Genomic DNA, 13857 nt, shown 5'->3' with positions numbered 1-13857 from the left:
TTATTATTTGTCCTTGTAAGTGTATGCTTTTCTGAAGGTTGAACAGCTGCACATTCTAAGTGCACATAATAAAGTACATTTTTCTTTTTTGCTGGAACCCAGTTTTAATCTTAGATTTCAAAGGTCCAGCTCTTCACAAAGTGTGGCATTTGTATGTCATGCTTTGTCCAACCGCATCTACCCCACGCATCTCTCTCCACCTGTGACCCTCCTTTTACACTCATTGAACTTACTCTGGGAGTATCAAATGCCCAATCTCCAACCAATACAACTCTCATCCATAACAACCACTTTGATTCTCACTACACCAGGGGTGTGTAATCTGTGGCTCTCCAGCTGCTTTGGAGTACGACTCCTGTGATTTGTCACCATTGACTATGGTGACTGGGAGTGTTGGGAGTTGTAGTCAAAAACATCTGCAGAGCCAAAGGTTGCAGACTTAAAACATTGAAAAAACTGAGAGCAGTCTACAAGGATGAGAAGAGTAGGGGGATGGTGGTGAAAGACATTTCATTTACAATTATATAAACGCATTGCATTACAAGTTCGTATAGAAATAGATCTTACATAAAAAAACTAAAAACCACATAAAAACTTTCCAGCATACCGTGTACAACATAATTCTCCTGTAAACGCATCAATGCAATCCTAAGGAAAGAAAAGGGAACAGGATAAAACAGTTCCATCAATTTACAACATATACCCTCACATGCCAATTAATCTACCACACTGCATGCCTATGTATGAAATGTGGTGGGGTCTTCATGAATAAGACAGGCACCACTTCTGCAACCCCCACTCAAACTGTATTGTCTCCTCTTTCAAACACATATGCAAGCCCCTTTTTACTCCAAATGCACGAGTTACCATTGACAAACCCTAAGCCAGTGGGTATAGAGCCTTCTCAGAACTGAAGGGCACTACTACACTAAGATGTCCGAGATAGGAAGTAGAAGGATTTGCACCTTAAACAGGCAAGCTTGAAAAATGGGAAAATAGTAATTATGTAGCTAACAACTCTTCTTGATAAGAGCCCTGCGTGACAGTCTGAAACACCATAGGAATATACAAGAATAGAGCACTGCAGCGTTTTACATCAGAAGGACAGAGCCATGGAAACACCCTTGATGAGGTGGTGGAATTACACTCCGAGAGCGAGCATTACACTTAAAGCATTTAGAATTGGGAAGTGAGTAGAGTTAGGTTAGATTTACTTAGGCCTTGCAAATGCCAGCATAGCCGCAGGTGCATAAATATTGTTCTGATTTGGAAAACCCAAGTAAAATAAAATGTGTACAACTTTGCCTCAAGAAGAAAGATTTATAGCGAGCCGAGCATGTAGCAGAATTGAGATTGTCCTTGAAATAATTCAATCAATGTTTGTGCAAGTTACAGCAAGAGGGAAGGAAAGAGATGTAAGAGTAACATTTTTCTGTGAGCAGCACGAGATTGTGCAAAACGGAATCTTGTTCAAATGTCGCCATCGGTCGAGGTTAAATGTGGAAAATTACACGAGGTGGCACGTGATATGGTGTGAGATGACATCATATGAAGAAGATGGGGACATTTAAAAAAATTATACAGAGGGGTAGATGAATGAAGGGAGTTGAAATAGAGGAAATAAGGAGGAGTTATGGAAATTGGTGTTTGGAGTCCCAGCTGGCCGATGAGTGTGCTGGGAGTTGGAGTTTGCTGAAGGCTGTCACTGGGTAGGATTCAAGGATCGGCTCAGGGGCGTGGTCTGATAAGGACGAGCGAGCTGAGGCCTACCTAGCTGCAGGAAAGGATATTGCTGGCTGTGAGCCTGGGAGAAGAAAAAGCCCATGGGCGAGATGGCCCATCTAAGATACAGAAAGGCAAGAAATCAATTGGATGGTATGTATAAAAATATCTCCTGCAGAATAATTGTCAAGGTGTCAGATTTAATACAAAGCAGCATTTTATTAACCTTTACGGTACCAAAAGGTTAATGAAGTAAGCTGAATCGACATTCCGAGTGGGAGACTTTCCGATGAGCAACACAGGGTCACAGATAGTTGAAAACCAAGTGTTTCTTTTGTATATCATTGCAATAACCTATCAATGCAGAAATCTAAACACATTGTATATGTTTTTATTGTGAAAGGGTATAGTAGTCTGTATTTGCACCTAGAAGTGAATACATTGTGGTAACAAAACATTACAGTACTAAGTCTGATGGTGCATAGCTGAAGGTCTGGAATAAAACAATAGGATTAGCAAAGTGGAAGAGATAAACTACGTCTTCCTACAGCTCCCACCCTGAAAAGTTGACAACTACAGCCATTGAGAGTAAACCATCTTTGTGTGAGTGTGCAGAGATTCACTGTAAAATATGCTATACTGGATGCTTTCAAAGAAAGAAATGAAAGTGCATTGTGAACACCCACCCTTCTCATGGCACAGCACACATCTAAATACCACCTATCCAGTCATCCATCCGTCCAGTTTGTCAGTCCGCTACTGACTACAGATGCCAAAGTTTGCAAGAGGCTATGCCAATAACAATTGAAAGCATTCTTCCTCTTTCAAGGCTTTTCACCTTCACTAAGCCAAACAGACACATGTATCATGACATCCTCCTTTATATGCAAAGGACCCATGTGTGATGTACCGCTATGCAAGCTAGCAGCTGAGGGAGGTAAGGTTGGGAGTTGGAATAGAGATAATCCTCTGGAGAGTGTTGGTGACAAAGGGACTTGCTTTGAATTGTCCATTAATGGTAATACAGGCTATATTTCCTAATGCAGCTTGTGCTAATGCTCCAAATAAAAGAGGGGTTTACTACACATATGTGTGAAGAATGCTAGGTTGTAAATTCACAAAAAAGCTTTGCAATTGGCAAGTATTCTTGGACACTAAACACTTCACCACTGACTGAATATTCTCTGGAGTGGTCTACCTCATTGAATGCCCGCATGGCCTTAGAATTGGGAGAACAGATCTTGCATCTGCTGCAACAACATCAATGCTCCCCTGGTCAAACATTTTCTTGAGAACAGCCACACAGCTAACATCCTGTGTTGGACAGAGAATTTAGTTCCCAATACACTAGATTCCACTAGACTACTATTACAGCGAGAATAGGCCTGGATTTGCAAAATGAACAATCATCAATTTGGCCTCAATGAGAACTTTGTCTGGACAATGTAAATTGACACTCCCATTAGTTCATAGCTTTTTTCACATTAAGCAATCTAGACATGATAGTATCAACACTTTGACCTTGTTTAAGGACCATGGTTTGACAATGGCTGCTATCTATGTCAAATAGCACTTGTAAAAGTATATTTTGCATGAATACCGTCTGATAGTAAACATTGGCCTAAGCACATTCGCATCGCACTGTAAATCGCATTTGAATGATCCTGAAATAGGCTGACTATGCCGCCATTTTAAGTTATCCACCAGTTTGATTATCGCCTTATTTCTGTCCCATGTTAGAATTTGTGTTTTCGGCTCCAGCAGAGCAAAATGAACTTTGTACTGTGTCAACGTAGATAAACATGCTGAAGCTACTAAGGTGGATTGTTTGTCCTGCAATAAGGAAACCTTGGCATTAAACAAGAGTCATGCTCATCAGTAATTCAGATGCCATCTGTACCAAGTGTCTTCCCCGTTCAAATAGCGAAACTGAATGATGAATAGCTGAACATGTGCTTTTGCAGAAATCCTTGTTTTCACTCCTTGACACTAAGCTGACTTTAAACTTAAGAACAAATGGTAGAGAAATATAAGTAAATGAAATAAGAACTGTTGCCGTTGTATCCAATGTTTGAAAAACATATGAAGTGTTTAACAGAAAACAACCAGCTATTCAAGAATGTTTTAACATGTATTAGTTATGTGGAAAGGCTATGTACCGTAGGTAAATGTGTTACACGAAGAGGGGCTGAACGATGTGTCCAGGATTGTGAGAAAACTGTACAAATACTCTTGTTTTTGAAATGTCCAGCACTCTCTCATCTCACGATGTCTGCTTACACACATTGCGGGGTGTTGAGAGAAAGACAGCTGCTATGCTAAAATAAAGTGTACTTGTACTTTAGTAGTCATGACTGGTGTATATCTATTGTTTTTTAATGTATTTGAATGTGTAAAGCGCCCACTGCCCTGAGGCATCGTGGCGCTATTAAGAAGGCTTACTTGGTTACATAAGTGCATTTGAAGGCATGCAAAGATGTTCCTTCATACAGATTACAAAGTGCATGACATAGATTACATGGTTATATGGGTAAACTATATGGTATCAACACATCTTGCATGGCAGCATCCATATAGTTTACTTTGTCAAGTACAGTGAGCAAAAGCATGGTGCCAGCCATGTCTTATATGGCGGCAGCTACAAGCAGTTGCGGGGTCATAAATAGTGAACATATACAAGGTGTCAGCCACATGTTGCATGCCGGCAGCGACTCATATATGCAAAGTCGTAATCAATGGGTAAGTGTGTGTTGCCAGGCATAATAGTACAGAAGAGGCATGCCACGCAAGGATGCGAGGTAGAAATCACAAAATAGCATGGGGCCTGTCGCATGTGCCCCCATTCAATGCCCCCACAAGCCTGGACTCCTTGGGGAAGGGGGAAACACTGCACCGGTCACTGAACCTATACATTATTATGTGAGTGTGAAGTTTGACCTACGTACGTATTAATTACTCTGAGTGAATGGATGAGGCGAGGAGAGAGGGGTCTTCCTGATTGATTGTAGGGCCCAGGTTGTACAACCTGAGTCTACTCTCAGAGGGAAACTCTTTTCTATGATATGCCCCTTTGCTGAACTGATAACAGACAGACAGACAGAGGGACTGATCACCTAAAAGAGCGGGGATAGCAGACTGCCACAGAACCAGCTGGAAAGAAAATAATCCACAGGTCAATAGTTTGCAGGTAGCAAAGCCTTTCTAACAGGTAATAGTGCTATATATCCAGCTATGCCAACTGTTCCCCTCCCTGCTAGTGGATGGTAACCAGCATGATTTTAACCATGCAAAAGTAGAAAGGAGGTTTGCTATGTTTTCCATAGGATACAGCAGAAATACAGACAACTAAATGAAAACAGGAAGTTCTTACCATTGCAGCAAGTGAGCGTGATGATGCTGTAGGTTAGAAAAACGACAGGAGAAAATAATAAAAGGGAAGGTTAGTACATGAGGACTTGACTCGGGGGCATGAGGGGCGCACTAGGATCAGGGAGGTGCACTGGCTGCAGTGCCTCCTTGTGTGCACAGGGGTTGAGAACAATGTCCCATAGGCTGGAGGCACGATAGAGCAATCCGGGTAGCAGCAGGAAGAAGTAGATACACAGCAGTTCCAAAAGAGAGCGACAGAGGCAGTCCTTGAGAGCAAAGTCGGTATACAGGAATTCAGAGACAGTCCATGTAGGGAAGGCATAATTCAGTACACAGGAGTATAAGGCAAACCAAGACGTGTAACAGGAGAAGTCGGTGTACGCAAACCAGAGTTCAGTACACAGGGAATCCAATAACGGGTAAGACACATGGAACAGAAGACAGAACTTAGAACCAGGAGCTAACTTCAAACAGAAGCAGCATTTGACGGGTTGACAAGGCTTATGAGTCCTGAGTTGGAACAAGGCTCTGGGCGTTCATTGGTGGTAGTGAACACGTGTCACAGGGAGGTACTGAGGAATCAGAGGTCTTGCGGCAACCTCCAGCCACCGTATGCAGTTTCCATGGCAACCTCCAGTGCGGAAGGAACGGCGCAGCAAAGGAACGCTGTATACCCTGCCGAACGGCTGGAAAAGACTTGCGTTTACCAGCCTTGATGGGCGCATGCCGTCTAGAAATCTCCGTATGGGTCGGATGCGGGGGGGGGACTCTTCTCTGAGGTGTGACCATGAGATTGACTTGCAGTTGCTAATGGTGATATGTAGTTAGATAGAGAGGCATGTGACAATAACAGGACACCTTAAGTAATACGATCAATACAAGGCTGTGCCGGGAGGTAACCTGTTCTCCCTTTATTCCCCATTTAGGATATGTGTTTATTTTTTTTACATTGTATGTAGTGTTTGTTATTACAATCTGTATCTGTCTTTCATAATTGTTATTATTGTTCAAAGTTTTATGCAAAATAGAGGGAGAATAAATACCTTGTTAGATACAAGGAAGAAAATCATATGGATGCACGTATGTGTGGTTCCTCTAAGTTAGAAGACGGAATCCTGGAATAGAAATAAGACTACTAGGACCAATAAGAGATTTGAACGTGGAGCACCAACCAGAGAAGTTTTTGCAAATAAGAAGAAATAGTGTACACTTCTTTCCTGTCAGGACATTTTCTTGTTTGTAGTCATATTTCCCTGGTCCTGGACTGAGTAGGGGTTGATCTTTCAGTGTAATATCCATTCACCATGGTCGACATCAAAGTGGACAACATCCTATGCCCACCCAAAAAAGGCACTGGTGCTGTGTATAGCCCGGGCCACCGGGCAGCTGTTGACAACATGATGAATTACACCATCAACCAATTATCCCCTGGGGGGCCCCACTGCAGTATGCTCCCAACTACCTCTGGACTTGATTTGTATATTGCCACATGGAGTTTTAATACAATTACAAGTGAGACACTCGAGGCCACTACTGTGACCCCTTATACCACCCATAGCCCTCCAGCCTTGACCCTTAGTCACTTCAGTCGGATGGCTACTTTTCAAGATACCCCTGAGACTGTCACACTAAATGGGGGGGCCGGGAGGGAAGGCAACTATACCAAAGATGACGTGCCCCATTTCTCCAAAGATGGTCAGCAGCTAAAAGACTAATTTGCCCATTAAGCATATTTCTCAGCAAAAGGGCAATCATGATGAGGTGTCGTTAGGTGGAGGAAATAGGGGAAACGAGATTGAGTGGACACATGTCAAACTAACAGGGGCCTTCAGTGTGCCCCGGAAGGGTAGCAGTGCACTCCATCCACTGTTCTGTATCGAGGAAGCTCCTAAGTGTACCCCAGACCAGTTGTGCAAGGGGACCTTTGTGACCAAGGGTGTAAATGCGATATTGTTGTATCTGAACTGTTTACTATAAATATTCTAGTCCCATCCTTGCTTTAAGCAACTAGGAAGGGGTTGGATAATGGAGGATTACCAAAAATCTAGAGGTGGGAAAACAGGCTTCACATACCCCAATGACGGCTGTACCAAACCTTCCCTTAACAATCTTTAACAATACCAGAGCCACTCAGAATGGGAGGGGGCATGCTAGCAGAATCCGAGCAAGTGCTAAATCCTTAAGTGCCTCAGGTGGCAAAGGCTATTCACTGACAATAACATCCAACGGGCATGGTTCCATCCAGAACCCGCAACATCCTGCTCCTATTCCACTGCTGCAAATGCCTAGCTAGAAGTCAGATGGGGCGGCTGGGGCGGAAGCCATAGCCGATAAGGTAGTAAGTAGGCTTGGCCATGCCACATCCTCTTCCATCGCCAAAACCAGTAATGCAGCAATGGCCCATATAGGGGTGGGGTCAATATATCTTCACAAAGTCCCCACATTTGCTAAAAACACGTAAAAACCTAGGTAGATACTGGTAAATAAATGTATACATTGGATTCAGGCAGTAAGGGGCTGCCTATTTGTAACCCTGGATCAGATTGCAAGTTGTATTATAATTAGCCAACAGGGGGGACATGATTTAGACTCTGTTAGAATTGTCTTCAGGGAGTTAAGTTCAGCCAGAAGCTTTTTGAGTTTTGGTATGAGATGCCACTCTCCAGCACCAGGGAACAGCGTTGTGGAACCTAGCACCTACCCCCTGGGTATGACTTTCATTCCACATGAAAATCTGTTACATTGGCCTGTGCTCTTTGGAGCCAACACTGCCCCCTCAGGGAATAGGATTCTGGGTGATACCTTTTGGCCCAATTTCACACAAGAAATGGTGGTCTGATGCCCTAGCCCTCTTTTCCCACCCACGTCGTGAGGACTACACCACAAACTGAACCCCTCCTGGAATAGTATTAGGCCCAATGGTTACTGTACTTATTTAATTTAACCTCAATAAGAATGAAATGAAATGTCTAATTTTTGTTTTGATGTTTAGCTGTCGTGAAATGCTTTTATGGCTCTATGCCAAAATAAAGTTGTGGAAGGATATCCGTTGTAGAAGAAGTGCCTCTCCATCTGTTGATATCGACTGTAGATAGGGTGTGTATTCATTACCATGTAAGCCATGGCATGATAGTACAGGTCTAATCTGGTATTTGTCTATGAATTCATCCCTCTCTGTGCCAAGATCCTGTAGGGTTGGGGGAAAGTGCCTCCATAATTCGTTGCTGACCTAAGGCAATGCATGAGGATTGCTTTGTGCTTCTCGGGTGGTTATTCTTATTTGTCTGTGGCTTCCCAATACTGTATACATTCTTCTTCCCATCTCTTACATGGTATTGGTGGGACACCTGGGGACTGTACGGATATTGGTGGTGGCAGAACATGTTCTACGACTATGCCTTTGCTTGTGGGGCTTATATCTGGTGGTTGGTTAGGGCCTGGGATCTGATCTACTGGCGCCACCGCTCTGTTCATGCTAGCCCTGGTGTGGTGGCTCTACAGCATTGTAGTCCTGCCTAATTCCTAGTTATTATTTCGTGACTGCCACCTGGGTGACCTGGGGCCACTTGTGTGGCTAGTGGTTATTGGTTGCTTCCCTGGTCTTGTTCTCAGATTGCAGCCTGCCGCCTAGATTAGCAGGTGCATTGCTCAGGCCACCTGTTTGGCTTGTGGGGAATGGGTTGCTCCCCATGTTCAGCTCTCAGATTGCCGGTGGCTTACCCACAGGTAGCAGATAGGTTAATCTGGGGACTGAGATGGGAAGGGTCTTCACATGCAGGGCCTACCGCTGGTGGGGGTATCTCTAAGTGCTCCTTTGGCGGCTTCTCAGTGTGGTGCTTGCTGGCCCCAGATTGTTGGTTCAAATCTGCTGCTGCAGCAAGGGCCACAACGTGTGTGTGTGGGATGTGACAGCAGCCTCTCCTGTGTTGGCCAGAGGTGTTCACTGCTAATTTGTCATTAATCGGCAAAGGGCCAGGAATGGATTCTTCACATAATAATAACGGTATCGAGCAACATGCACCACGGACAACCAGGTGCCTGAATGTCTGAGGATACACGTTTGAGTACGTATCACAGGGGTATAGCCTTGCGGTAGTGTGATAATACCTGACCAGAAAAAGTACAAGGGAGAGAAAGGATTTTATGGCCTATGTCTAAACCTGGACCAAAAATCATTTCAGTGGTTTATGTTTGGTCATAATTGTACCACAGTTAGAAAGTGAATTGTATACCTTCTTTGCATCTATGTTGTGGCTGTGGGCAAGGACATGCTATCAGGCTTTATTCTTTATAGTCAGCAGTGGAATAATACAAATAGCAATAGTATGGTAAGTATCAACATAAAATGGATGTCCAAGAAATTATCTATAAAATATGTAGTTTGCATAAACATAGATTCCAAATCAAATCACTAAAATCCCACCCTTGCGTAGTAACCTCACATCTCATACAGGTTAGAGATATGCAGACTGTTCACTCTCAGTACTATAATGCAAAAGGAAAACAAATGCAAGCAAGCTAGAATAAATTATGGAAAACACAACATTTAATTGGTTACTTTAAAGTACCTTTGTGTAAAGTAGGAAAAGGGGACCTGGCCAGTCTGTAGGAACCAACGTAAAGGCAGGTGTAAGGGGGCCTATGAATTCCCTGGAATGGGGCAACTCATCCATAGGTTTACGACCTTACTCTCTTAGGCAGCTCAACTGTGTGAAGCAGGCTTCCTGGTGCAACAATTTGCAGAAGAAACAGAGAATTTGCAGAAGAAATAGAGGATTTGGTCCAAGAATCTTAAGGTGGTGAGTGGCTTGGAAAGTCTTGATTGTTGGGTACTGCTTTGAATCAGGCCATCTTAACTGACTCTCTCGGTACAGAAGGTGATCAGGTTCATGAAGTGTCATGTGATTCAATCAGGGGTCAAGAGGCATCCTGCCGTCGCAAAACATGCTTAATTATCTCTTTTTATAGATGTTAATGTGTATATTCTGAGCAACAGCAAATGGCATGGGCAATGCCTTTGACTTTAAAACTGTGTTGGTTCTCTAAACATGGTTCCTTGGAGAATGGAAGGCTCTCCCCTGCTCTGCTGGAGGCAGTGGAGCTTTCCAAAGTCACATGCAGTACACTTTAGATTGAAGTATGGGGTACTAGTTTCTAAGCAGCAGTCAAGCTTTTAATTCTTCCAGTTGGTAACCTATCTGTCCCATTGAGTTTATTGGCGAAAGGGATGTCAAACATTTGGGAATTTATGTTCAACCATATCGAAAGGCCTTTTGAACTTATCAACAGCTGCAAAACCTATGTTCCAGAGTGAGGGTAAACCATGCCTTACATTGCCAAATCCTATCAGAGTATTTTTCCATTTCCAAGTTATTTTGCCAGGAGCCACTTTAACGACATTGTGCAAAACCTTTGCTGTTATTCCATGAGGTCCAAGTTTACAGTAAGCCAACTGGTGTAAATGGAAGTGTTGCACAGACAACGTTCAGGCTTTCATGATGCGTCTCTCTTGTGGCACTTGACTTCTAGCTATGCTGCATTCCTCCAATGTGGTCTCCTGCAGATGACACTGTCTGCTCTGTAATTGTCTTCCCTAAACCCATCTACGTCCTGCTATCATGTCTCTTTGCAATGTAAATATGTCAAGCCTGCTCAAGAAATCAATCTCTCTACATGGGGCTGTAGGGAGTTGATATGTGTGATTCAGTGAAGGAAATGAAGAACACTTGAGACTAATATCATGGTTTAAAAAATGGCATAAATTGGTAGAGGGTGAGCACCACTTAGTTCCTTAACTGTTCTGATTAGTACACACTGTACACAATACACAGTGGAACTCATTACGGGTCCGTCAGAAACTGTGCCAGTGATACCAGCTGGTTGCCGCCGGAAGCGTAAATATTTACTGGACCAGAAAGTTAGGTGCTGGTAAATTGTAAGTCCCCATTGCCATAGAGTCCCATAGTGGGGACCACAACCGGCACCGTTGTTAATGGTGCCGGGGCTTCTGTGACTGTCTGCCTACCATGGCCGCTGTGCCCAGCAGGGTCAGACCTTTTAGGCACTGTAATATGCTGGTCGAGAAACAACAGTGCCGGCAAGCTTACCGGAACTGTAGTTTCCAGACCAGCAGGCTCAGAATGAGCCCCAGTATTTCTGTAGAGCAACTTGGTCAAAAAAACCTTGGCACATGGGTAATAAATATACACATGAGGTTCAAAGTTCCCTTGAACCAAAAAAGTGCTCTCCATGTCTCCTGATCCCAGGTCGAGACAACGTTTATATCAGTATTTCAGTCATTTCAATGTATGTTCAATTCAATTCCTCAAAGACAATATTCTTTTGACAGTCAATTTATTTGTTCCAGAAAAGACAAATTCAGACATAGGGCCTCATTACGAGTGTGCCGGTCTGGTAACAACGGTGCGGGTAAGCCTACCGGCACCATTGTTACTGGACTGGCACACTCTGAGTCTGTGGGAGCCTGCCGTCCCACCCGCCAGGTCTGACCTGGTGGGTGGGACGGCACCCTCCCGCAGACTTTCCGGGAAGCACCAGCACTGTTATTAACGGTGCCGGTGCTTCCTTCATCCCCATTCCCATTGAGTCCTCTTGGACTCTAATGGGAATGGGGTTTTATTTTTTGGGAACCTGACTTTCAGGAACACCGGGGTCATAAACCACTGGTGTTTCCGTGGAGCCAGGCGCCGAAAAAATGCATGAGTCCGGTGGCAGCTTGCCGCTTTTACCGGCATGGCTACCGCCAGACTCGTAATGAGGCACATAGTGTCCTAAAGCAAATGCATTTCAGATAGTGATCCGTCTTCAGGGCTAAAGACTTTAGAGCTAGGCAAACAAACATTCATATGGATTTAAAAAAAACACAAGCCAAAGATCAAGTGAAAAATAAAACGGAAGAAAAATAAACATTAGGAAAGAATGAGGAAAAATGACAAAGACAAAGGTTCACTGCTGCAGCATTTGATGATTATTTCAAGGTTCCTATCGGTATTTAAATCACTGGGCCTCATTTCAACTGTTGTGCCGGTCTGGTAACAACGTGGCTGGTAAGACTACCAGCACCGTTGTTACCGGACCGGCACAGTACGACTCAGCGTGACGCAGAGTTTCACAGAAGTACCGGCACCGTTATTAACGTTCTCAGCAGATCCGGCAGGGCACTAATGTATAGCCCCATCAAGGTTGGCAAAATTGCCCTTCCATGTGCCATGCTGCACAATATGTGTATTTGACGTGACATTGCACTGCCCCCGGACATGAACCCTGCAGAAGAGGAGGATGGGGATGATGAAGACGATGATGGCAGTGCGACTCTGGCGGGATGCCATGGATGGTCAACATGCACAGGATGCACTGATTAACATTTCTTTTTAACAAGCACATGGTGCACAATTTCTGACACGTAATTTGTAAGGCTTTGATTAAATAATTAATACACAGAAAAAGAATGTCCAGTCGTAATAGAGATGCCCAACCCAGTGTATAATAATGAAGAAAAATGAAAATGGGTGCAACAGCAATACCCTCCCAAACGTACCCTCAGACCTCCCAGGCCCCAACTATCTATCCCAACTATGGACACCCCATCCTCAAACATACCCTTCCCCCTCCCATGCCCTAACTATCTATCCCAAATATGGACCCACTCCCTAACGTACCCTCCCACCTCCCAGGCCCCAACTATCTATCCCAACTATGGACCTCCACCCAAACGTACCCCCCCACCTCCCAGGCTCCAACTATTAACATGTGGAGCAAGTGTCAATTATTTGGCACTACTTCCAGACACGCTTGGTGGCATGTTTGTCCTTCTGAGCTGAGCCAGACCAGCGCATAGGTCTTCTCCTGGGGATGCCTGCCTGGGAGCTTGCAGGCGTGGTACTGGTAGAGGGCACTGGCGTGCTTTGAGGTGGTAGTCGTGACATGATAGCCTGTAGGGCCAGTGCCATTGTCTCTGCAATGTTAGCTCGCACACTATTGCCCTCACAGACCCTCCGAGACATGGGAACTGTGGCACAGGCCGAACGCCCAATGGCACAGGCAACACGGCATCCAATTGCCTGATTGCTATCCCTCTGAAGGCGTGACTCTTCTAGGTGCTGCTGCACCAGAACGGTCAGTGTGTCCTGTTGGTCCTCCATCCGTTGGAGATGCGCCTTCATCTCCTGTAGTGAGGGGTTGGGTGAGCGCACAAGACTTCTGGGGCACATGGGGCTGAATGTACTCAGAACATCTGGAGTGTGCTCTGTGTCCTCGCCAGTGTTTTGGGCTGCCTCGACAGCCCCATCCCCATCACTGCTGTCTGTGACATATGCCTCGGTCTGGTGGGGTGGTGGAAATGCACATGTGGCTGCCTGTGTCATGGGGGCAGCAGGTGGAGCAGGCAGAGGGGCTACCTGTGTCATGGGGTAGAAAGTGGAACAGGCAGAGGGGCTGCCTGTGTGATGGGGCAGCAGGTGGAACAGGCAGAGGGGCTGCCTGTATGATGGGGCAGCCAGGGTGTCTGCCGGCTCTGCCTGGTGTACCATTACAGTTGTCACTGCCATGATGGCCGAGGTCCTTGCACCAGAGGTTAAGGGATGTTGTGCTGTGCTTATTTAAAAAATAAGGTTTTTGACAATGTGTCTTTTGCACATTGTTTGTAGTGTGGAAATGACCACAAGATCGTATGCGTTGCAATTGAATTTATGAATACAAGCCATTTTACATCCTGAAGAAGGCCTTAAAAAACATCAAACCAACGCC

Source organism: Ambystoma mexicanum, chromosome 5p (genome assembly GCF_040938575.1).
Source record: "Ambystoma mexicanum isolate Mex_15411 chromosome 5p, UKY_AmexF1_1, whole genome shotgun sequence".
NCBI classification, from domain to species: domain Eukaryota; kingdom Metazoa; phylum Chordata; class Amphibia; order Caudata; family Ambystomatidae; genus Ambystoma; species Ambystoma mexicanum.
The sequence above is the reverse complement of the archived record's forward strand: the minus strand, read 5'-3'. Positions refer to the sequence as shown.